Genomic DNA, 8,520 nt, shown 5'->3' with positions numbered 1-8,520 from the left:
CTGTTCTCCCCTCCTCCATGCCACATTCCCATAGGCCTGCATGCAGTGCGCCTATCTAAAGATACCCAGGGACACACATCCTCACAACCAACACAGTTCCCCTTAAGGACAGCCTGACAGCAGTGTCCGTCCCTAAACCCAGTCACCCACCACTGTACTTCCTCCTGGCCTGCATAAGCAGTTCCCTGGCAGCGGTATACATATGAAGTAGAACCACTCCATCCATCTCCTTTACTCACTAAAACACCATGCCAGGATCACACTTCTTTTGTTATCATATCTCTCTCTTTATTCTCTCTTTATTCTCTCTTTATTCTCTCTTTATTCTCTCTTTATTCTCTCTTTATTCTCTCTCTCTCTCTCTCTCTCTCTCTCTCTCTCTCTCTCTCTCTCTCTCTCTCCCTCCCTCTCTATCTCTCTCTCTCTCTCTCTCCTATTCTCTCTGTCTCCCTCCCTCTCTATCTCTCTCTCTCGTCTTGTTCCCCCTGTTCCTAGGCCAGGGAGCGAGGGTTGATCCGACTCTTTATCAGCAGCGTATTCTGTTCCTTTAGACGTGACACGATGAGTCACAGACCCCAGCCACACCCCCACCTGGGAGCAGAGGGACACTATTTGGCAGGGGGACAGGCCCCCCTCTGCACCCGTGCTCATCCAGCCAGATCAGTATTTAGCAGAGGCCACCTACTGCCCTGTGGGGGATGAGAAGGGGGGATGAGGGAAGGAGTGGAGGATTGGAGAGGAGGGTTTTGGACGAGGCTCCCCACCCTGTGTGCCAGCGTCCAGGGATCGAGTGGGTGGACTGAGTGCCCGCTCTGCTCACTGGCACTAACACACAGCTACTTGGTTGATCTGCCTCTGGGCAAGCCTCACACACACACACTATTCTTGTCCCCAATCCCACAGAGACACCAGATTAAATACAAAACACATCAACTAACATACAAACATAAAACATAACAAATATGCACACACTACTATGTTAACCCAAATGCCACAGCAATAGCGATTATGTAATGTAATATTTGTGTTACCATGCAGAACAGAGACTAGCAGTATTCAGCCCCTTCTCTCCCCAAGGTCATCATTACGTCACTCAAACCTTACAGACAGACACCCCTGTTTGTCTGAGGAAGCTGCTCTCTCTCGCTCTCTCTCTCTCTCGCTCTCTCTCTGCACCTGTTCCTGTCCTCCATTCGAGCTGAGGATCTGGAATCAGGAAGAGGAGAAGAGAGGGATGAGGAGGAGGAGGAGGAGGAGGAGAGGAGGGCAGCAGCAGCGATCTGCAATCTGCTCAGGCACTGTGACGTTCCGTTTCCATGAGACCTGCCACCCTGTTTTCTGTGTTCCATTCTATTTCCCTTTTCTCTCTCTTTCTCTCTATTCCAACATGAAGGATCTGCCATTATTTCAGAGGCATCTGAATCCAGATACAGGTAACTGCCAAAATAAAGAAAACACTAACATAAAGTGTCTTAATAGGGCTTTGGGCCACAACGAGCTGCCAGAACAGCTTCAATGTGCCTAGGCATAGATTCTACAAGTGTCTGGAACTCTATTGGAGGGATGCGACACCATTCTTCCATGAGAAATTCCATCATTTGTTAATGGTGGTGGAAAACGCTGTATCAGTGTGTTCAATTAGGTTGAGCTCTTGTGACTGACACCACACACACACACACGCACACACACACACACACACACACACACACACACGCACGCACGCACGCACACACACACACACACGCACACACACACACACACACACACACACACACACACATACGCACTTTAAACCCCTTCTTCTAGACATGGTTGACAAAAGAATGGGCAACTGGGCATTTTCATACATATCCCTAAGCATGATGGGTTGCTAATTGCTTAATTATCTAAGAGCACACCTGTGTGGAAGCACCTGCTTTCATATACTTTGTATCCCACATTTACTCAAGTGTTTCCTTTATTTTGGCATCTACATGTAGATAAACGAGAGAGAGAGAGAGAGAGAGAGAGAGAGAGAGAGAGAGAGAGAGAGAGAGAGAGAGAGAGAGAGAGAGAGAGAGAGAGAGAGGGAGAGAGAGGGGGAGAGAGAGAGAGAGAGAGAGAGAGAGAGAGAGAGAGAGAGAGAGAGAGAGAGAGAGAGAGAGAGAGAGAGAGAGAGAAGAGAGAGAGAGAGAGAGAGAGAGAGAGAGAGAGAGAGAGAGAGAGAGAGAGAGAGAGAGAGAGAGAGAGAGGCCAATAAGTATGTACATTAGGGTCTATGGTCTGGTTGGAGTCCTATGAAAGCAAAAAGGCCATAGAAATAGGTGACTTTAAAGTGGAACTGACAGCGTTTAACTAAAGTCTGAACGACTAGGAGAATGTCTTATTCATGTCATTGGAGGAGTGGGTCAGTGACTTTTTCCCCTCATGTCATTTTTTGGTGGCTATACACAGCTAAAGATGCAGGTGTCATTTAGTTAGCTAGCAAGAACTTGAACGACTGTTATACAGTTAGCATATCTCTTGCATTCGCAAATTCACTCTGGCTATCTACTCTGATTTCAGAGCACTCTCGTCTGTGTGCCAGAGCACAGAATAACTGATGAATTTACGAACGCACAACACCCGCTGAATATGACCGGTGTCAGTAAACGTGTCAGTAAACGTGTTCCTTCGTTAGATTTTAGCTCATCTTGCTCTGGCCAGCATTAGTTGTTGATTTTGTTGTTGTTTATGTGCATAACTGAGGGAGAGAGAGCCTACCTTTTCATGGTTGTTTGATCAATAGGAATGTAAAGTTCCCAATGTAAGAGGACTCCAGTGGTATTTACATATTTGCAGAAAATCCATTCAGGTGTAGTTTGTGGCTTTTGGCGAATGCGTTCTAATGATCTAAAGTCACGCTGTTGCTACTGCCTGTAAACACACAGTCCAGTTAAAAGTGAATGATGTCAGGCCTGTGTGGCAAATGGCTTGTTTGCTTAAAGGCCTACTGTAGCTCTGATTTGCTATGGTGCACCGGTCTGGGTAGACTCCAGTCCTGACGAGACAGTTTTTTCTTTTTATTATTATAATAATTGTGTACTTTTTACCCATTTTCTCCCAATTTCATGATATCAATTGGTAGTTACAGTCTTGTCCCATCGCTGCAACGCCCGTACGGAGAGCCATGCATCCTCCGAACACGACCCCGCCAGACGCACTGCTTCTGACACACTGATCGCTTAACCCGGAAGCCAGCCACACCAATGTGTCAGAGGAAACACCGTACAGCTGGTGACCGAAGTCAGCGTGCATGCGCCAGGCCCGCCACAAGGAGTCGCTAGAGAGTAATGGGACAAGGACATCCCAGCCAGCCAAACCCTCCCCTAACCTGGACGACGCTGGGCTAATTGTACGCCGCCTCATGGGTCTCCCCGGTCGCGGCCGGCTGTGACACACTCCGGGATCAACCCGGATCTGTAGTGACAGTGCCTTAGACCGCTGCGTCACTCGGGAGGCCGAGACAGATGATTTTATTAGGATTTAATTTACTGCAGTGTCTATTAATTGTCCAAAAGCAAGGCCGCTTTCCCACTCTATATTGCTATATAATTTTCACAAATGCCTTAGTATACGTAATTCCAAATATGCTAAGAATTTATGAAAACTTTTATGACAGATTATAATAAGATTTCATATTGCTAAAATGCTTATCAGTTCCACTTTAATCACTTTAATGGGATGCTATTTCTACAGATTCTATTTCTATGTTGATGTTATATTTCTATGTTGATCTCTAGTCCCAAACCTCCAAATGTAAATATGTTTCCTTGTTGTATGCTCCTCCTATTCATGCCAGTATTTTTTGTTCCTAGTATTCCTTTGTGTCTAATATGACAAATGTGGGTTGTTGCTCCGCCCCCAGCCCAGTGCTCAATACTTTTGAGGCCTTGTTATTCATCAATGAAATGTAATTCATTAATCCATTCTCCCATTGACTACAGACTAAGTTTAACTTATTATGCACAGAAGACACATTCATCAGAGTCCCCTTTGTTTGACTGTACGCTTCATATTGGATAAAATACATAAATATCTTCCCTCTGAACACACAGACACACACACACATCCACCACAGGAGGCTTCTGAGGGGAGGATGGCCCATAATAATGGCTGGAACAGAGCAAATGGAATGGCATCATAACACATGGAAAACATGTGTTGATGTATTTGATACCATTCACTAATTCCGCTCCAGCCATTACCACGAGCCCGTCCTCCCCAATTAAGGTGCCACCAACCACCTCCTGTGACATACACACACTTGATTTATGATTTATGATTTTATTAGGATCCCCATTTTAAAAAAGACATTACAGACAAAAATACTTTACAATTGACATACATTTAAACATAGAAATTACAGACTTAAATATAAAAAATATTTAAAAACTACAACTAAAGACACAAATTTACACAAATGTATAAAAAAAGAAACAATACAACTAAAGCATAATAATGTGTGGGTGTTGTTTAGAGACACTCACACACACACAGACACACACAGCGTGGCGGTCCCCGGAGAAGCCCAGGGTCCTCGAGGTCATTGGTGACAAACTGCTGTCTTAATCAATAAAGGTCATTATCGATGACTTACTGATGATCAATGTCTCATCCCACTCTCTATCATTATTGAAGGGAATTAAATTAATGAGCCACAGAGCAACCATTATTACTGCAGCCTAAATATACTCTCTCGCTATATTCACTAGCAGTCAGCAGTACTGCTCTCACACACACAAATGCTCCCGGGCATGTATATGGAGTATGGACTAAATATTGGCACATCAAAACATACAGTCAAAACAAATACCCATATGCTCACGCTAAATTACACAACCACACACATGCGTGTGAGCACATACAGTATGTACAGGCGCTCGCACATGTGCAGGGGGTTCCCTCTGTATGAGGGGATATAGCCCACCCCATGGGGTCTCTGAGTGAATGATAAACTGGGCCTCCCCTCACACTGAGATGAGAGAGAGAACGAGAGGAGGGAGAGGGAGGAGGGGGCACTCCCTGCATCCCTCACTCCTTCCCTCCCTCTGCAGCCATCTCTCTCTCCAGCTCTGGACCTCTGCTGGAGAGAGAATGAGAGAGAGGGGAGAGAAAAAGAGAGAGTTGGGCCCAGCTTGTCTTTGAGCCATGCTGCTACAAAGAACAGCCCAACAGGAGTCAAGGCCAGGCAGAGTCCTGGGGCGCTGCCAGGGAGAGGAGGACCACCCCCTACCTCCCTACCCCCCTACACCCCCTTCCCCACTGAGAGGCTACACCCCTTCCCACTGAGAGACAACACACACAGAGGGAGAGGGAGGAAACAGACTGTAATGGAGATATGAGAGTGAATGAGACAGCAGCACAGGGGGGAATCATCTGCTGGGAGAAATAGGGGAATGAGGGGAGGAGGGGAAGAGGGGATGAGGGAGTATACAGTCACAGAGAAATACAAGAGTTGTAATTGGATTAATGAGAGGAGAGTAAAATGTGGATATATCCAAAAGTCCTTAAGGTTGGTGGAGTTGGTGCCTCTAGGGCAGTTCAGGCAGATGTTAGAGGGTTAGAGGCTTTTTTCCTGAAGAATGTGTTTGTTTCATATGATTGTGTTTTGCTTTTCATGTTTGTGTTTGCTTTTCATGTATTGTGTAATTGATGTGTATATAGATATGTATAGTGTAATTGTTGTTTACTGAAGTGTTCATGTAGGGCTCCTCTGAGGAAGAGGCCGTGGTCTCAGTATGACTCCCTGCTTAAGTAAAGGTTCAATAAAACTAAGAGAAGGTAACGGCTGATTTGAGTGGAAAGGAGGATGAGTAGAAGAGTGAAGGGGAGGGGAGGGGCCAAAGACTGAACTAGACCAATGAGAGGAGAGGCTAAAGACTGAACTAGACCAAAGAGAGGAGAGGGTGATTAAGAGAAAAAGACGGATACTTCAATGAGAAGAAAATTGGTGGTTTGGGGGTTAAAGGTGATGAGCAGAGAAAGGAAGAGTGGGAAGGAAGAACAGAGAGAGAGAGAGAGAGAGAGAGAGAGAGAGAGAGAGAGAGAGAGAGAGAGAGAGAGAGAGAGAGAGAGAGAGAGAGAGAGAGAGAGAGAGAGAGGGGATGTAAACAAAGAACTGAGGGTATGAGCACAAGACCTGTAACAAACCTCATAGGACAAACACATGTTGAAAAGAGGGATGGAATAAAGAGGTGTGGAAAGAACAGGGGACAGATGAAGATGGATGCGGAGGTTGGTCTTTAATCAAAATGTTTTTAATTTAATTTTAAAATAAGGCCTGCTCGTTAACTTTGGCACACACAGGAGATTACATTTGCTAGCGATGCAACGCGTGTCATTAATAGAATGATGACAGATTGGCACTCCTTTGGGACCACTGCCTCTGCTCCGTCTGACAGCTTGGCTCCGTGACAACCACGTCATCTGACCAGGGTGACATCACCTGACCAGCTGTGACATCATTACATCCCCTGCTACACAATGTCTGACAGGAAATGGGAGTCACAGTTCAACGTTGACAACACAATTCTTATAGACTAACACAACGTGAATAATTGCCACAGAGAGAGAGAGAGAAAGAGCTATTCACATTCTCCACATTTCTCTCTCTCTTTCTCTCTCTCTCTCTTTGTTGTTCATACAAGGACACAGCCAAACAAATACAGTGACTAAACAGAAATGGCCAGCAAATAAGTTGAAACAAAACAGACGCTGACTCCCATCGATTTTTGTAAGCAATCCATGAATAGCATGACATTACATACAATGGTATCTATCTATGTTTATATGGGTGGTATACATCCTTTCACAAACACACCCTAGCTCGAGGAGGAGTGGCGCGAACATACACACTCCACATTAGCCAGACTCTCGTATACACTGTTGTCATGGCAACCCCGTTAGGGAAAGACACTCAGACTGCAACTCGGGTGAGATCCAGCTTTCTCTCCTCCTTTCTTCTGTCTCACCTTCCCTTTCTCTCACCGCCACCTCTTCTCATTTGCCTCCCTCAATTTTATTTATCTTCCTCACCCCGTGTCCTTCTCTCCTCCTTTCCTCCTCTCCTCCACTCTCCTTGCATCACACTCGCTGCACCTCTCTACCCGTCTCGCTCCATTAATATGCCATGTTTCATCTACTCCCCATCCACCTCCCCTCTCCCCCGCTCCTTTCCAGGATACCCTCATCATATATCTATCCCTCTCTCTCTCTCTCTCTCTCTCTCTCTCTCTCTCTCTCGCTCTCTCTCTCTCTCTCTCTCTCTCTCTCTCTCTCCTCTCTCTCTCTCTCTCTCTCTCACTCCCTCTCTCTCTCTCTCTCCCTCTCTCTCTCGCTCTCTCTCTCTCTCTCTCTCTCTCTCTCTCTCTCTCTCTCTCTCGCTCTCTCTCACTCCCCTTTGGAATCGCTTCCTTGGTCTCCACCCACGCATCCCACCAGCGACAGTTTCTCTCTCTCTTCCTTCTCCTTCTCTATTTTTCTCTCTCTCTGTCTCTTCCCTCCATATCTTACTCTTTTCCCCTAGCTCTCTCTCTCTCCGTACTCTTTCCCTCGCTCTCTCTCTCCATCCATCTCTCTGAGTATGGAATAGATTCGGGGCGAGGCAGTCCTCTCTCTCCCGGTGCCCTCTCCAATTAAAAGGCTGATTTACAGGGTGAAGCAGTTGGAGGGGAGGGCAGCAGGCAGCCACAGAGGACAGCTTTATTTAAGGGATCTGGGCCTGCCGAGCTGCATCCAGACCACTTCTCTCTCTACCTCCCTCTCTCTCTACCTCTCTCACTCATTCTCTATCTCTCTATGTTATCTCCCTCTCTCCATATCTCACTCTACTCCCCTCCCTCCCTCCCTCCCACGGGATATGGTGAGCCATTTAGAGCTGTGGTGGGAACAGGAGGAAAGGGCTACATGGTAACCCAGCTTTGGACAAGAAGAAAGAGCAAACCATGTAAGACCACTAACCAAAGACCAAACAACAATCTGTGCTTATTTTGGTGACACCCCAAAAATGCTGTAATGATCACAGAGAAGTGTTCAAGCACTAAACCTGTTGGCCAAATTGTTTTTCCAATGTGCTCATCCAAGTCCAATCTTTAAAACATGGCTGCCACATTAGTTCCGGCACCTCATCCATCTTGTGGTTTCAGCTTGCTGGCATTCCACACACTCTATATCTCTCTAACTGAATAATATCAATTCAACAACGTGTCTCAGCCATATGGTTGTGTTCACTAAAACTTCATGGGATACCACCCCATGTATATGGAGACTACAAGTCTAGAGCTGGCAGACTAATAACACTACAACCCTATCTATCTCTTGAACCCAAATCCCAGAGCCACCTGTTTGCCGAAGCATCGACATCATCCCTTACCAGCCATCCACTCAAACACACTTGATGAGCTCGATAACACAGTGTGTGTTATAGCACACATCATACCCCCCAGAGAAATAAGGCTGGATATAAGGGGAGGGAGAGAGGAGGCTGAGATAAGCGAGGCC

This window comes from Coregonus lavaretus, assembly GCF_964263955.1.
Source record: "Coregonus lavaretus genome assembly, contig: HAP1_SCAFFOLD_3140, whole genome shotgun sequence".
In the NCBI taxonomy this organism is placed as follows: Eukaryota; Metazoa; Chordata; class Actinopteri; order Salmoniformes; family Salmonidae; genus Coregonus; species Coregonus lavaretus.
The sequence above is the reverse complement of the archived record's forward strand: the minus strand, read 5'-3'. Positions refer to the sequence as shown.